Source organism: Tachyglossus aculeatus, chromosome X2 (assembly GCF_015852505.1).
Source record: "Tachyglossus aculeatus isolate mTacAcu1 chromosome X2, mTacAcu1.pri, whole genome shotgun sequence".
In the NCBI taxonomy this organism is placed as follows: domain Eukaryota; kingdom Metazoa; phylum Chordata; class Mammalia; order Monotremata; family Tachyglossidae; genus Tachyglossus; species Tachyglossus aculeatus.
The window spans coordinates 2,767,801-2,785,000 of NC_052100.1; the positions used below are offsets into that span (position 1 = coordinate 2,767,801).

General features: G+C 49.1%; 1 long non-coding RNA gene across 1 annotated transcript in view; it reads left to right on the plus strand.

Annotated features, from left to right (window-relative positions):
- Positions 1–9,507, plus strand: part of LOC119949116 — a 34,917-nt gene extending 25,410 nt beyond the window's left edge. Inside the window, exons 2-3 of the long non-coding RNA XR_005457171.1 lie at positions 7,726–7,796; positions 9,418–9,507. This is a non-coding gene — a long non-coding RNA (uncharacterized LOC119949116). The remainder of the gene's footprint in view (positions 1–7,725; positions 7,797–9,417) is intronic.
- The last annotated feature ends 7,693 nt before the right edge of the window (positions 9,508–17,200 follow it).

Sequence of the window (17,200 nt, forward strand, 5' to 3'; positions counted from 1 at the left end):
CTCTCCTTCACACATGGATTCCTGCTCTCACTTCTGTGATCTGGGGGAGGGGAGCTTGTCGGGGCCCCAATGAAGCGTTTATTTTTTAGCAGGGAATTGGCAATAGGAGTCAGACATCTTCAGAGGCCCCGCAAAACCCCTCAGGTGATATGGTGCCCAGGGCACCAAGACCCACCGGGGAGAAAGAGATCCAGGAGGAAACAGGGACTGGCCCAATGGAAACAGCATGGCCTAGTGGATAGAGCCTGGACCTGAGAATCAGAAGGACCTGGGTTCCAATCCCAACTCTGCCACTCATCTGCTGTGTGACCTTGGGCCAGTCACTTCACTTCTTTGTGCCTCAGCAACCTCACCTGTAAAATGGGGTTCATAATAATAATAATGTTGGTATTAAGCGCTTACTATGTGCCAAGCACTGTTCTAAGCACTGGAGTAGATAAAAGGTAATCAGGTTGTCCCACGTGGGGCTCACAGTCTTCACCCCCATTTTACAGATGAGGGAGCTGTGGCACAGAGAAGTTAAGTGACTTGCCCAAGGCCATACAGCGGACAAGTGGCAGAGTTGGGATTAGAACCCACAACCTCAGACTCCCAAGCCCTGGCTCTTTCCACTAAGCCACGGTGCTTCCCCAAGACTAGAAGCCCCACTGGGACAGGGACTGTGTCCAACCTGATTAGCTTGTATCTGCCCCGGCACTTAGTATGGTGCCTGGCACATAATAAGCGATTAACAGATACCGTTAAAAAAATATTTCCCGTTTCCCCTTTTCCTGGGAATCAAGGCCAAGCCACCGCATGGCCTGACACTGAAGCCTGGGCCCTGCTCCCCTGGCAGAAGCGGGGTCTGAAATCAACGGGTTTCATTTGGAAGAGGAAAACATCTCTAATGGATTGTCATCAACTGGCTTGGGCCCCCAAGGAGCTCAAGTTTTTTCTGATAAATCCCATCTGAGGTCAATGAGAAAATCAATTTCCTCATCTATGAAATGGGGATTTATTACCTCTTCTCCCCCCTACTCAGGCTGTGAATGTTATGAGGGGCAAGGACCTTATCTGACCTGAGAATCGTGTATCTACCCAGTGCTCAGTAGTGTTTGGCACATAATAAGTGCTTAATACCATTATTATAATTATTATTAGGCTTTGGGCGGGAAACTAAAGGCCCAGGGTGCACTTTTTTGGCCAAGTCAGTGCATCCTCAGATGGGGCAGCGGCCAGGAGAAGTGGCCAATTTAAGAGCTGGACGTTCAGCAGGATCTACGGAAGACGCTCCTGACTTTCCACTGCCCCCATCCAGTGACCATCTTGGGGGAGACTGCCCACCACCCACGCGGCATTAGGAGGGAGCAGGATGGGCCGGGTTCGTTGCTCTGTTGGGGCTCACAGTCTTAATCCCCATGTTACAAATGAGGGAACTGAAGCCCAGAGAAGCGAAGTGACTAACCCAAGGTCACACAGCAGACAAGTGGCAGAGCCAGGATTAGGGGAAGGGGACGTGTCGTGAGTTTTTGCTGTACTTTCCGAGAGCTGGATCCAGTGCATTACGTCTAGTGGTTGCTCAATAAATACCATTACTACTATTCCTGGACAGTTAGGCTAGTGAAGAGCTGGCTTGGGCTGGCATCTGCAGGAAGACTGTTGATGGGAAGGGAGGGATTTGGGAGGGGCGGAAGTTCCCGAGATTGCAGTTCTGAGTCCCTGAGGAGCTATGGAAATATTTCTCTGTCTGCCTTCCCCGTTAAAGTGAGGGCAGGGCATATGGGTTGTGCTTCTCTTGAACTTTCCCAAGTACTTAGTGCGGTGCACTTAGTGCCCAATAAATACCGTGACTACCCCAGCGACCAAGGCCTTTGGAGAAGGAGCTAGCTCCCCTAGGTCTCGCAGATGTGTGATCCAAAACAGGAAAGGGAGAACCGAGGCCTGTGCTCATCTGGTGTCGGAAAGGGTATTCCCATCCCACCAATCGGTAAGATCGGACACTGATAATAAAGGGAGATTTATCTCCCCTTCGTCCCAGACCGGATACAAAAACCTCCACCAAAACTCCAACAAAAAAAGCCCTCCCTCTTGGGGGAAAAAAGCAAAAATAACAACAACAATAACAACAAAAGCTTATTGGAAGTAGAAGCAAAAGGATTTCTAGAAAAAGTGCAAGGCAGCCAAAGAAAATGAAACGCTGCATTGGTGAATCAAAATTAACATACTCAAGCAGAAAATCTAAAAAACATTGAGCCTGCATATTGCATTACTCCTTTTGAATCCAAATAAGAGGGAAAAAATGATCAAAAGCCAAGCATCCTTGTGGAACGGCTGACAGAAAGGGGGAGGGGGTCAGGGGTCAGGCCCCCGTTTAGGGCTCTCGCGCTCAATTCTAACGAGAAGCCAGAGTGAGGTCTGAGGGCGTAGCCGCCCCAGTCTTGATCTCTTCCCGGATCGAGCTGGTTTTCAACCCCATCCCGAGGCTCTTTCCAGAGCCCGGAGCCCAGAGCCTTCTGCCCTCGGCCCCAGCTCACGGCACCGAGACCCCACGTCAGCGGGCAATGAGGAGCCTCGGCAAAATCCGGGCACACTGGGACCACTGAAGTTAGGTTCCCGGGAATGCCTGTGGCAGGTCCAGGTGGGGTGACTTTGGGAAGACTGCGTTTGGCCACCAAAGCGGGCTCCAGTGCTCCAGGTCAGGGCTCAATCCCCCGACCCTCTCGCTGGCTCTTTCTTTCCCCCTGCATGCAGTATCTTCGGCCCATTCCTGTTCACTTGGAAAGCTACGCACCTTGACCCCGGTTCCCAGAGCCCTGGCTTAAACAGGCAAATGGGATATGCAGATCAGGGATGGGTCTCCTACGAGACCTCTAACCATCAGCCCATACCCCGCATTACAGCAGCCTGCTCAAGCCTGAGCGGAGGGATCCCGTTTCCACTTCTGCCAACCTCTCCCAAGGAGAATCAGAGGCTCAATCTCGGTTTTCAGCCGGACCCTGGTGACCTTCCGGCCTCGGGGTCTACCTACACGCTGGGTTCTAGCCCAACGTGATTGGGATTCCCCAAGGGTGATGGTCTGGGCCTGGACGGTTGGATCCCAGGAAGGACACGATACCCGTTTCATCCCCAGGAGACAACTGGAGGTTTGGGAAAAGTGAGAGTGGAAAGGGGAAGCCCTAGACAAAGCTTCCACCCAGCTCCAGGCGGTGGGCAGGGAGAAGGCGCTAATCGCCAACGGGGCAAACGTTGTCTTCCGCCGCTCGCTGCTCTGGGAGTGGGGGAGGCTGGGGGATTTCCCAATTACCGTTTGCGTCTTCAAAGAAGTCCACCTCAAGTCCCACTTTTCGGTACCTTCCTTCATGTGGTTCAGAGGGAGTTCACCCCAGAGAGCATCAGGATGTGAACCCAAGCAGGTGACACATCGGCTCCGGCCCCGGGGAAAAGTGATTCCTGGGGAAATTCATCTATTTCATGCCGGGGATTCTGAAAGACATCCCCCCCACACCCCCCCGCCCCCAGCCCCAAAGCCCAGACCACATTCAGGAAACCCCCCCTCCCCGCTCCCTTCCAAATGGCCGCTCTCATCTCCAGAGACTAAGCCCGTCCCCCTTGCCGGGAATCCAGGCCCCTGACCCTGGAGGTTGGACGGCGGGCCTACGGACGTCCAAGAGGTTCTCTGTCGTAAACCGGAAACGTCTTCGGGACCGTCCCCTTCTGTCCTGAGACATCTCCGCCCACTCACCAGAGGGCTTAAGGCAGGTCGATAGGCTCGCTCCACGCACCTGAAAAGTCAGTCCGCCTTTCGAGACCCCCTCGGCCCTCCCCACCGGGGCACTGAAACAAAACACTGATCTGTTTACAGAGTCACGTGAAAAATAAACATCTTTATTTTTCGCCTACTTTATTTCATTTTTCAAATAAAATTTAAATCTGTACAATGTATACTGTTACAGTATATATTTGGTAAGAATCAAAATGCCTAAAATAATCACAATACTTCGATAAAGCAATACAGTAGAACATCGCTAGTTTCCAGTCCGATGTTTCGAACGGGCAAGCTCGTCATTGCATTACAGAGCTGCTGGCCTTCCATGTACATTCTGACTTCCCGGCACCGGGAATGGGGGGCCCCCCCCCCTCCACTCAAGGTGGTGAGATTATAGGTCAACACCTCCCCCTAACTCTTGCTCACATGAGACGGTGTTCTGACGTATATGTATACATATGAGAACATATACATATTTGCATATGTATATGTTTTATATATATATTATCTATGTTTTAAAATTGCATTTGCTTAGGTCCTAATTGGCAATAATCAAGGCATTCTTCATGGGTTCTCCATTCGATAGTGCAAATTAACAATGTCCTACTGTATATTGGCACATCTTCAATAAAGATTAACTTGTAAACTCAAAGAATATCATCAACTCCTCCCCAAAACCTTTAGCAAATATACTCATGGTCCATCCAACCAAGCCATTTCGCCAAGATATTAAAGAACAATTCTACCTCGGAAGGGTACACAATTTTGGGGGGAGGATGGGGGGGGGAGGGTGGGGAGGGATCATTCTTTAGAGAAGGTGAAGTTTTAAAATGAAGTCAGTAAAATTTTTCACTATAAAAAGTGTACAAACTTGATTAGAAATGTCAAGATTCCAATTCACAGCGGACTGATACAAACTGTTGATACTCATCATCACCATCATCATTGATATTTATTGAGCGCTTACTGGGTGCACAGCATTGCACTTAACTACTTGGGAGAGCACAATGCAACAGAGTCGGCAGACCCGTTCCCTGCCCACAACGAGCTTCCAGTCTGGAGACTGTCGCTATTCCGACAAAACTCATTCTCCGACTCGGTCACAACTCGGTCTAGATCAGCTGTGTTAACGAAGGTTTTGGAATGGCTGTGCGAAATCGATAAGTGGTCTTGGGTCTAGCGAGTGTAAGTACACAACAGCGAGTGCATGTACACAATAGGTTTCCATGACAAGAATTGTCTTCCGTATACTTTATTTGTTTTCCCCAAAGGAAACATTAATGTTTACATTCTTTAATAAAGTTAATCTTACATCAGAATATAACTTAATACTGTCTGCAACAGGGACCACGTACAGGAAATATGAAGCACACTTAAAGTAAGTCTGAGTTCACACAGATTAACAGTTGTTGGTTAATAAAATATTGACAGTATTACAATCTTACAATATTTACAGTAAGAAAAAAATCTAGAGTAATATATACCTTTCACAGCAGGATTTTTATTTTTTCCAGTTTGGGATTGTGGATACACGGACAGCTCAAAATAAAGCAACTCTACAATATCAGTTTAAGAGAACGACCAAGGGAAGGGAGGGAGGGGGGCAAGGACCGGGTGGGAGTGGGGAGCGGGGACGACTATCACGACCATTGAAAATAATGGTGACTCTTCTCACTGCGTCTGTGGCAACCAAGGCCCCCAGCTGGCTCGCCCGCCGGCGCCCCGCTCAAACCCCTCTGACGATCCTGCTGGCCCTGCCTCAGTTACCCAGATCCGAGCCGACGGGCCCCAGACCGCCCCCCCCCACTCAGCCCTTCCCCGCCAGCCCCATCTTCTCAGGCGCGGGGGGTGAGGGGGAAGGGAAGGAGAGCAGGCTCCGTTCAGCTCATGCCATACTGCTGGAAGACTCCAGTCACTACAGATTCCCAACTTGGGCCAGGAAAAGTCCAACGAAACCAGAAGCGGACCGTGTCTCCTAGTCTAGGAGCTCGCGGTGCGCTTCACTAGCTTTCAGCCTCACAACAGCCCTGTGAGGTAGGTACGGGTTTCACGAGGCCCACATCTCAGACCCATCGCCATCTCTGAGGCTCGCGGGGGAGGGGGTGGGGGAAGAAGAGAGAGAAAGAGAGAGAGAGAGAGAGACACTTGACAGCGCTACTCGACGCGAGAAGCGGAACGCGGTCAGCACTGGGTCCAATTCAAACCGCAGGAAGAACTGGGGTTGGTGGGGGGGCAGGTGAACCCCTGAGCTGGAGTTGGGCCGGGGCGGCTGAGGCGGGCCCGCCCCGCCCCCGCCCCACTCTGCTCTGAAAATGCCCCGGGTCGGCGGGGGCGATCGGGCTGGGGGCTGAGGGCGGTGGTTTCACGCCTCTTCTGAAAGATAGCACCTGCAGTCACGCCATGGTGGTGGTGGTACTGGTCTCACACTGACTCGAAAGCAGATGAGCCACCGCTCGTGAATTAACGGGTCCTTCTACGGCACCCGAAGAAGTTGCCCTTTCAGGGAAAGCCCCGGCCCTCGTGGCTCGGTGCACGGAGCCGGCAGGGCGGCTTTGGCCTCGGGGGCGGGGGAGGGGGGAATCTCGGGGGAAATCAGCGGGTGGCTGGGCACAAGTTACAGGCCGGTGCCGTTTCTCCTCCGACGGCACCGTCGGGGCGAGAGACCGTTTCCCCCAAACGCGAATCTTCCTGGAATTGGGCAGGTTAAGATGCCATCCGGTTTCCGGAACGCGCGGGCTATTCTGCTCGTCCGCCTCGCTGGGGCTGGCTCGGCAAACCAGGCCGATCTGCTTAATTTTGGTCTTTGACTCCTCTACGTGCTATCCCCGGGCTGTCGTGTTTGGGCGGCAGACGCCGCGTGAGGACATTTATGCGACGGGATAAAACGTTCGGTGGGTCTAGGAGGAGTCGGTGACGACATTGCTGCGTAGGCCGCAATTGGGAAGCCATTGCGAGGACCGGGACGTAGGGTCTCCTCCCCCAAGAGATCTTACGAGAACGGGCAGTCGTCTACCCCGAACGGTTTAGTCATTCCCCGCCTGGAGGCAGGGGGCTGGACCAGATGACCTCTCTCAAGGTTCCTTCCGGCTCTGTGAGTTTTCTCCGCTCACTCTACCTGACAGAGTCCGTTTAGCGTCTTGAATGTTGCGTCTATATAGAATTTAGGCTCTGAATGCTGTTCTATATAGGTTCCTTCTATATATGTAAAAATATATACTCCTCAGTAGTTCAGTACGTGGTTAATCTTCCCATAGTAGAAGATCTCTGTACTCACACTTTGCAAAGTAGAAAAAAATCATCTCCTTTCTACGAAAGGAAATATACTTTCCTATTGTACACTTTTGAATAAGCCCAAAGACATGCACCAGAATTCGGTAATAAAACCATTACACACAATAGAGTAGTGTAGATTAGACTCAAAGTACTGTTTCTACAAAGCTTCAACTCCCAAGAGACGAGGTCAGGCGTCTATGCTGCCGGATGCCTATTTGCATGACCTACAGATTTGGAACAAGTCGAGAAACAAAGGGGAGAGATATTTGGATATTCAAAACTACCTATGTTTTCACCTAAGGGAGGAGAAGTAACTATCCACTGGTTGACACTAAAGGAATGTTTAGGCTTCTGGTTTCAGGAGCCCGCCAACGGGTAAAAACCATCAACAGCACACACCACAAAACACAAGACAGACGGGTAAATCCTGGTTTATGTGGAGAAATCAATGTGGTTTTCCTGTCTCCATTCCCTCTCAATAAAGAGTTCAACTGGATCTTGGAGTTCGGGGGTGGGGGGGCGGTCCTTAAAAACAGCCCCCAAGTCCAATCATACTCCCCGTACTCAAGTTTGGGAAAGAAATGTTCAAACTCTAGACTTAAGATGGAGCAGAGGAAAGATATTATTCTGAAATTGTAACGTACACTCAAGAGGGGGAAAAAAACCCAACAAAACACCCAAAAAGCCACTTTCTCAATTTCTCTTAGTTGGGCAGCTAAGATGCCTCAGAAGGTGCCTCGGAGACCCACATCGACCCTCTTTCTTTAAAGAAACCCACGTGAGTAGAATTCTGCCCCTGACCTCTCTCCAATAACTTTCCAGCCTGAAGTCTGACAGTGAAAAACTTGGTTGCTCACGCCGTAGAAGCCAGAACTCTGAAACGTGCACCACACTGAGTGTACTTTTTGCTTAATTGGATTCATTCTCTAAGAGGCGAAGATACACTCGTTAGCTTTATCTCCCAAAATACCGCATTTTATCATCAGTCTGTATTCAGACCACTAACTGGCACATTTCCACAAGACAAGAACACAAATCTAAAATCTGAACAATGGAAGTTGAAACTTTCCTGACCAAAATCAAAGAGATACAAAGTTCTGGGGCAATAGTCAACTCATAAAGCGCACGCGTGCAGGCGCGTGCACACACACACACACACACAGCATAGATAATTTTTTTTTTTTACACAAACAGTACTACATCTTCAACAATAGTTGCACACAAGTCCAGAATGACTAGCAAAACCACACTATGGACTACCCCGCATGCCTACAAGCACACACTCATCACCCTCTGTCTCTCCCCACTGCCAACTGTCAACAGTCACTCACTCAAGTAACGCCCCCAAATCAACCAGATTTAAAGGCAGACCTCTCGCTCGTTGCTTTTAAGCATAATGTGCTTAAAAAGCTGTGGAAAAGAGAGCAGAAAAACCACTCATTATAGAAATAGCTTTATAAAAATCATTTAGGCAGGAATTCCTCATTCGACTTTACTGACAAGAACCTGGAGATCGAGTTTTCAGATGCTCTTGAGCACTGGCTCACCCAGACCGGCTGGACTTCTAGGAAACTTTTCTTTCTAGAGTGAATTTTTTCGGTAACAGACTGCCTGTGGCTTGAAAATGAGTTTGATTCTGGAACACTCGCACCAAGTGGGTTTGGCTTGCAGTGGGAACAGCCTAAGTGTCAATCCATCAATCAATGGTATTTATCGAGCACTGGACTAAGCGCTTGGCAGAGCACAGTATAACAGAGGCGCCAGACGTGCTTGGGTGGGGTCAATACAAGCAGAGGCACTAGACGTGATCCCGGTCCTCAAGGAGCTCAGTAAAGTGCCAGGAACCAGGCCGGAATGGGGATCGGGGCATATTTACCACCCCTTGGGCCCAAGCAGTTCCATAGGGTTTGAACTTTTGCATCCTCCAAGAAGAGGGGAGAATCAAATTCCAGGTCTCTCCTAAGCCTCCCGAAAGCTGCCACATAATTCCTAAGGGACTGCTATTCATTTGTCCAGCAATGCGGTTTAGGCCTTGCTCCCTCCTAAAATCCCCACCACCAGGCAGGCCCATGGGGAAAGTGCTGATCACACTCATGAAAGTTCCCCACTGACCCAGTAAGAGAGCAGGACTCATCCCTCAATCCGTCCAAATCCGAACGGTCTAGTTTTTCCTCCCTGGCAGCGGGGGCTCAGAATGAGAAAACTCTGGCACCCAGCTCTTAAGTCACCGCCATCTCATTTTCTCTTTCCCATCCCAAACTTCCGCCCCGCACGGTGACAAAACAGGGTCGAAAACTGCGTCCCGGGAGCCCAGCGGGGCTGTTGGCCGCCCCCGGTTTAAAAGCGCCCTCACCATACACAAACGAGGCTGACTGTTTTCCTGACCCTTTGCCAAACAGGTCTGATGGCACCCGAGGAGGCGAAACAAACCCAGTCCAGAATTCTGCTCAGGGACCAAGGAATTGAAAATGACTGGAAATAAAAGTGAAAGTGGCCAGCCAGTTTTTGTGTTCGGAGGTGAGTGTAAAGTCCGACCGGGGCACTGGTGGAAACTAAATTCGACCCCCCCCCCCCCCCCCCCCCCCCCACCACCCTCCCTTGCATGATTCCGCAGGGGCGGAATTATGCACCCAAACCAGTGCAGGAGGTAACTCTACCCTGGCAGCTGCTATCACTTACTGCCACGCACAAAACTCCAGGAAGACCGAGGGCCTCGACTCTCCTAGTCATTTCCAGCCCTGCTAGTTAATGCCAGCAAGGACGACCGCTTTCCTTTGCCCACACAAATGTTAAACTGAGAGGCCGCTTTACCCAACCCCGCGCTGACTCCAACAAATTCTAGTCTGGGACTACTCTAGTTTCCGAATCCGACTCACTCTAAAGTTAGCAAATCACGCTGAGACCGTGTGCCAGCGTTACAAAATAAGCTACCGTGAAAGAAGCCCTATTGTCCGCGTACTTAGCGTTATTTGCTTAATAATTATTCCTACCTTCTAGCTACCAAAATGGTCGGCAAGAGGTCACGGTTGATTGATTCTTTAAATCATGACATGCCCGGAATTTTCAGAGACGGGACCGGCCAAAGTCATAAATTTGAAACCCGCTGGTAAAAATGACCACGCACCTAGATCTGATTTTACTTTCAGAGGGAACTAACTTAAGTTACGTCTGCCTTGTTGAGCTTATTACAGTCATTTCGCAAAATCATACCCACTAAGCTTTACACTAAACACTATCTGGAGTGGGGGACGCGTTTCAACGCCGTTTCTGCTCTACCGAAAGAGGCCAGAAACTTGCAGGAGACCAACAAGAGTCCATAAAGTGCTTAACGCATCTCAGCCCATGCTGACTTAGCCACCCAGCAGACAGAGAGAGAGCTACACCAGAGCGACTACAAAGATGAGATGGAGAGAGAGCAGAGCCCACGCTTGCTCATTCCTACCAGAGAAAGCTCCTTCTCACCGAGTGCCCCAGAATGTGTGGAGACTCAACGTGCGGCTAACCATTTCAGTTGGCCCAGACGGAAGCCATCAACCAGGACTAAGGCCCCATCTTGATTTGGAGAATTTCCCCAAACAGCAAAGTCCCACGGGTCTCGAAGACTTCAGACTATCCTCTGACTCAAAGAACCTCTCTGAAAAGGCTACAGGGAAAAGCAAAACAAAACAAAAAACCCCACAAGACCTTCCCCCACTACTAATTTTTGATGCTTCATTCTAGATGTTCAGAGATTGAAAAAGCCTGAAATAATCTAATCCCCCACTTCCCTTTAGGACAGTGCAGAACGGTGGAGAAGGATATTATCAGGGAATTCAATCAATCAATCAATCAATCGTATTTACTGAGTGCTTACTGTGTGCAGAGCATAGTACTAAGCGCTTGGGAGAGTACAATGTAACAGAGTTAGGCTGGCACGCTCCCTGCCGTCAATGAGCTTACGGTCTAGAGGCAGAGGCAGACATTAATATGAATTACAGATATGGACGTAGGATTCCATGGAAAAGTAGCTGGACTGGAGCCCCAAATGTAAGACTGTGTGGGCAGCACCACCAGGAGGATCATGGAAGTTCCCCAAACCAATCAGGTACCCTTTCCACCGGCTTTGGCCTGGACCACCACCAAGGGGCCGTGACCAATGTGATTTCCCTAAACTCACCTAAACTGCCCATCGGCCTCTTTCTACCTCCTCGTCTCTCCCTTCCAACCATACGTCTTCCCCAGACCACGTCCCATCCCTTTCCCCAAACGCCTACGGTCCTTCTCCCTCGAATCTCCCCCTTCACTTACTCCCCAGTTTTCCAACCATCACCCACAACTCCCAGGGACTTTCCTGAAAGACACATACTTATGCTTTCCAATTTCACACCTCCCACTTTACAAACGTAAAGAAACTGAATGGACAACTGCCCCCTCCCTCCGTGGTACCAGCCTAGCCCAAGCTTCTGACCCTTTAGCCACGGTAGCCCCAAAGACCCCCTGGAGTGGGAGGGGGTATTTTCTCACCACAGCCCAACCGCCAATCGGTTGGGAGATCCCACGGGCTGAGACAGCCAAGGAGGCCAGCCCAGGAATGGGGTTTCCTCTTTAAGAATCAATCGATCGTATTTATTGAACACTTACTGCCTGCAGAGCACTGTACTGAGCGAGTCCATCTGCCCATCTGCTCTGATCACCTCTGGCATAACCCACACAGACAAGAAGCACATTTCTGTATTTTCTCAAAATCCCCCACAACAGTTAAGTTCCATTACAACTCAGGCATAATCCTAAATGCTGGAATGGTCCGGGGCAACTGGCTGACTCAAACTGGAAAACCAGGCCGGACTCACTGGGTATTACTGTCCTAATCTCACCCAAGCCAGGACCCAAGTGCTGGTGAACGAGTTCTCCTTCTTGTGACCCCAATAACAGGGGTCATCTTGCCCCCCTCATCCCCACCCCGTGTAAGCTCCTCGAGGGCAGGGATCATGTCTACAACTCTACCCGATTCTCCAAAATGCTTAATGCAGTGCTCTGCACACAGTACGTGCTCAAACAGTAAGACTGATGGCTCAGTTTTGAAAACCACCACAAAGGCCTAGAGGCAAAACTCCAGCCATTAGGAAACAATTTATGCTGCCCCCGACGAGGTCACGTTTCCTCCACTGGTATCAGTCAGGTTTTCAACAGGGCAAAAGGTGGGAACTTCTTTTGTAAATCACCAACACCACAGGGCACTCTCTAAATAGAAGAAGCGTGGCCTACTGAAATGAGCGAAGGCCTGAGAGTCAGAGGACCTGGGTTCTAGTCCCGACTCTGCCCCTTATCTGCTGTGTGACCTTGGGCAAGTCATTTGACTTATCTGGGCCTTAGTTACCTCAACCGTAAAATGGGGATTAAGACGGTGTGCCCCATGTGGGACAGGGACAGCGTCCAACCTATCTTGTATCTACCCCAGCTCTTAACAAATACCACTATTATTATTACGGAGCCTGGCACGCAGTAAGCACTTAAATGCCATTAAAAATAGTAATGATAACAGAAGCGGATGAGAAGTTAGGAGAATTCTTACTACCACTGGTTTGAAGAAGACCAGTTTAATGTTCATTTGCCCAACTAAAATTCCAAGTGAGGACTTGCACCCCACTTCACAGCCTGGCCTAGTGGACAGACTCCGAGCCTGGGAGTCAAAAGGACCTGGGTTCTAATCCTGGCTCCACCACTTGTCTTCTGTGTGAGTCTGGGCAAGTCACTTCACTTCTCTGTGCCTCAGTTGTTTCATCCGTAAAACGGGGATTAGGACTGTGACCCTCCATGTGGGACAGGGACTGTGCCCAATCTGATTCACTTGTCTCTACCTCAGTGCTTAGAACAGTGCTTGGCACACAGTAATCACCTAAGTTCCAAAAGTATTCCAGAAACAGAGAGGAATTTTTTTGATCTTCATCTCATCTGGTCTGTGCCATAATAATAAAATAATAATAATAATAATAATAATAATAATAATCTGTGGTATTTGTTGAACCACGTGGATGACAATCAAGTGTTCTGGTCAGGTGGCCCAGATCTCAAATTTGGCTTCTGCTTTAAGTTCTAACAACTGGATGCTTACAAAATCAGAAAAAAAAAAATTAGACTTTCTGACCCAGGTCAAGCATCTTGCAGTCCCAAGATCAATATTACTGAATGAGAGCCGGGAAGGCTAACAGAAGTGACCAATCGAGTTTCCCTGTCTATGCTGGGTGAAATGCAGACTTTCAAACCAAGTGCAAAAAGGTGAAGGGAACACTAAAAAGGATTTTTTTTCTTTTTGAAATACGACTCTTCAACCACAAGACATCCCTGAAACGGAAAACTCTGTAGAAATGGCTCTACCAAATTCTCGTTTTAGTCCACCAACAATTCTGCCGCCGACAAGAGAGAAGCAGCGTGGTCCAGTGGATAGAGCACGGGCCTGGGACTCTGGAGGACCTGGGTTCTAATCCCACTCCGCCATCTGTCTGCTGTGTGACTTTGGGCAAATCACTTAACTTCTCTGTGCCTCAGGTACCTCATCTGTAAAATGGGGATTGACAAGCTGATAATCTTGTATCTGCCCCAGTGCTTAGAACAGTGCTTGGCACACAGTAAGTGCTTAACAGATACCACCATTATTATTCTTCTAGACTGTGAGCCCATTGTTGGGTAGGGGCCGTCTCCATACGTTGCCAACTTGTACTTCCCAAGTGCTTAGTACAATGCTCTGCACACAGTAGGCGCTCAATAAATGCGACTGAATGAATGTGACCTTGGGCAAGTCATTTAATTTCCTCTGTGATTCAGTCACCTCATCTGTAAAATGGGGTTAAAAACTGTGAACCCCATGTGGGACAGGGACTGCGTCCAACCCGATCACCTTCTAACTACCCCAGGGCTTAGTACAGTGAGGGCTTAACAGATGCCATTTAAAACAAAAACCGAAAAACCCCAAATCCAAACAATTCTCTGCAGCTGGGAAGGGCTTCGGAGGAGTCCGGCAACTCTCAGACACAACCACTTGTCCAAACTGGGCAGAGACCAAAACCGCGGCCCCAAACTGCGTTGCAAAAATCCAAAGTCAAAAGCCCAAGTTCCTGAAAATGCCCGCCCTTGATGGAGTGCGTGCTCTCGGACACTGTCGGCAGGATGTCGCATCCATTCCAGGCCATGGAGAAAAGTGGCCATGAGGCTCGGGATGGTCTTTCCAACTGGGCGCGGGGATGTACGCGCTCGTCTAGGAAAATAGGAAATGAATTCTCAGGCCAGGGAGGGATTTTACACGTCCTCCGACTGTATCTACTGAGCAGTTACGCTCTTTAGAGCACTGTACTGAGCCCTCGGGAGAGTCCACTACAGCCCAGTTGGTAAGACACGATCCGAATCCTTTCCGGACCACTTGGAAAAACAAAATATCTAGGGCAGGTCATTTTAGATCATGACAGCGGGGAGGTTTCGGACTCTAAGGAGGAGAAAACCCGTGGGAAAGAAAACTGATCCTGGTTAGGATGGGTTACCAGGGCTGTCATTCATGCGATCGTATTTACTGAGCGCTTATGTGCCAAGCACTGCACTAAGCGCTTGGGAGAGTAAGGCCCGCACAAGGCGTTAAAAGAAGAACCCTCTCGTTGGAGAGTTCGAATGGGCAAGGGAAGTCCGAGGAACGGTAAAGCACCACGGATCTCAAGCGTCGGGGTGGGAGGGGGAAATATTGGGGAAAACGTGGGGGAAGTTCAGGGGGTGGGGGCCCCGCCCCTCTCTCGTAGAAGCCGCCCTGACCTTCCCAGCCCCTCGGCAGGTTCCCTTCCCCGCCACTCAAGCTCAGCCGAGAAGTTCCGGCGTCACTGAATCCGTAGGTCCAAGAAATGAAAACAGTGAGTACGACTGATAGAGATCCATTGACTTTTATTACAAATGCACTTGATCGCTCGGCTTCAAAAAGCTTAAATCAATCCCCTCTTTTCTGTACGCCCGATACAAAGCAAAGTCTGTTTTACAAATTAAATACCCTAAAAATGTTGACAAAAATATTAAAATTTGATGAAAAACAAGTATAAAAATCCTTAATCCCTCTCTTCTCAAGAAGGTGCGAGGCAATCCTCCCCCCTCCCCGTTACACAATATCAGAATAGATGGCCAGGTTAGAGTTCACTGTTAGCACACGAAATTCTGAGCCCAACAGTTGGTATACGCTCGGGTTAGGGTCCTGAATGCCATCCGATTGCAAAAGAGCATCAACTACCTTTAATTGAATCTAATTTACTCTTACTTAAGAGTTTGCATAGTTTGAAAAGGATAAAGGTTGCGCTCCAGCTAATTGTCAGAGGTCTGCTACAGTGCTATTCTGAAAGGCAACAACATACTTGCTCCCAAATGAAAATATCTGTCTGCTCTAGGCAGGGGGTTAAAGTGATTAGCAGCCCTCTTCGTTACCTGAAAGATCAGACGGGAGAGAGTGAACCTCCTCTCCGGGCCTCTTTCAGCATGTACACGCACACACACACACAAACACCCACACTCACACATGTGCACACATACACAAACACATACACATCCCCACTCCCCCCCCTCACCAAGTGAGGCAATTTAATGACACGTTTTGCTCCGCCTCAAGTTCTGAACCAAATCTCAACCCTTGTGAGGGGATGCCCCAAAAGTGACTCTATCAAGAGTTTTTTCACTATCGTGATTTTTTTTGTTATTGTTGTTGTGGTTGTTTTTGGTTCTGACTTCCATGGCTACTTACGAGACAAAACTCAACTGCCAAACAGTTTTTTCCTAACCTCCTTCTTTCCACTGGCCCACTAACCCTAATCTTAGAGAGCACAAGCCAATATGGCTTTTCTTATGAACTTCCTTTGTTGTCAAAGGCAACGCACAAAGACTTCGATCCTGTTCTAGTTAACTTCAGCTCCCTCTCCGGCTGCTTCTACGGATGCCTGCTTCTAGTAGCATCAGTGTGATCAAACGGGAAGCACAAATGAACAGGGGCTGTAGCCAGTTATCTGTATATAGATATATAGAGATGTATAGGTAGATCTACCTATCTATCTATATATATATCTGTTTCTTCGGTGGCGGGAGGAGAAGAAAAATGGACATTTAAAATCCGGGGACTAGCCTCTGGGTTAGAAATGACTCGACGGCGTCTCTCGCTTTAAGGAAGGCCAGTATTGCAATGAATTTCAAGTTTTCTTTTGCAGTTAGGCAAATAAAGTGAAGTAGTTTGACCAAGCACTTAGACCTTTACAACAAAGCAGATTAATCGAGGAAAATAAGGCATGCTTGTCAAGAATTGAGTTCTTTTTGTGTGTGTGTGCGCGTGGGGGCCGGGGGCCACGTTTGATCACACAGTCTTCTGAGAACAACAGGGAAGGTCGAACTATCCCATCTCCCTTATCGTTCCAGCATAAGCAGGGTTGACCACCTAGTCAAATCAAAACATGCCAAAAACAAACCCTCGGGGACACGCGAGACACTGAGCTATAGGTCCTGGGTAAAGTACCGAGCCACCTCGGGGACCGGGAGATATGGGAATAGCATCTTTACAGTCATTCAGTCTTTCTCGTGAACACCGATTGACTCCTAGTGTTTCTATCTCTGGATTAAAAAAAAAAACACACCAAAAGAAACCCAACAGCCCCCCCCAAAAAACCCAGAAATCACACACCCAAAAACCACTGAATACAAACTGTTCGTGACACCTTGCTAAGACTGTGTTCAACTGCAATAATGTAAAGGGAACGATACGGCCCTCATGCTGGCCGCTTGGGCCGGGCCGGATTCCCCCAGACAGAATCTGCACTCTCCAAGCCAGAGAAAACCTCGGGAGGGAACCTGTTTGACAATTCTACAGTAAAAGAAGGACACTTTGCCTAAGTTTGCTGCCTTTTTTTTTTGTTGACTCCCACTACTTATTGCTGGATATCGTACAACACTGGCCCACAGGTACGCCAACGCCCTACGGCGCAATGTTGAACTTGAACAAGAACAACAGCATCAACGACAACAACAAAAACCACGGCACACCAGAAACGTATCAAAGCGGTTCACTCTCCTCACTGACAACAGCATAGAGAACGCCGTCCTTCCCGTATCACACTCAAAGTAGTCAACGAAACTGCTCGACAAAACTTAAAACGAGAGAGCAGGTGATCGATGTTTACATGCAGTTGAAAGGCATTCCCA